Source organism: Glycine max, chromosome 20 (genome assembly GCF_000004515.6).
Source record: "Glycine max cultivar Williams 82 chromosome 20, Glycine_max_v4.0, whole genome shotgun sequence".
Taxonomy (NCBI): Eukaryota; Viridiplantae; Streptophyta; class Magnoliopsida; order Fabales; family Fabaceae; genus Glycine; species Glycine max.
In genome coordinates, this window is record NC_038256.2 from 21,006,027 (window position 1) to 21,006,522 (window position 496).

Below are 496 nucleotides of genomic sequence, written 5' to 3' on the forward strand. Positions count from 1 at the left end.
TGTTTTCGCTCATGCAACCTCCACCCACGAGTTTGGAGCCATGCGAAGTGATTGCTTAGTGCAATTCTCCATTCTCTATACCTTTTTCAGAGCCCCATGTGTTGTGTTTTCGTTCATGCATCCTCCACCCACGAGTTTGGAGCCATGCGTAGTGATTGCTTAGTGCAATTCTCCATTCTTTACCCCTTTTTCGGAGCCCCATGAATTGCGTTTTCGTTCAAGAATCCTCCACCCACGAGTTTGGAGCCATGCGTAGTGACTGGTTAGTGCAATTCTCAATTCTCTAACCCTTTTTCGGAGCCCCTTGAATTGCATTATCGCTCATGCATCCTCCACCCACGAGTTTGGAGCCATGCGTAGTGATTGCTTAGTGCAATTCTCCATTCTCTACCCTGTTTCGGAGCCCCTTGAATTGCGTTTTCGTTCATGCATCCTCCACCCACGAGTTTGGAGCCATGCGTAGTGATTGCTTTGTGCAATTCTCCATTCTCTAACC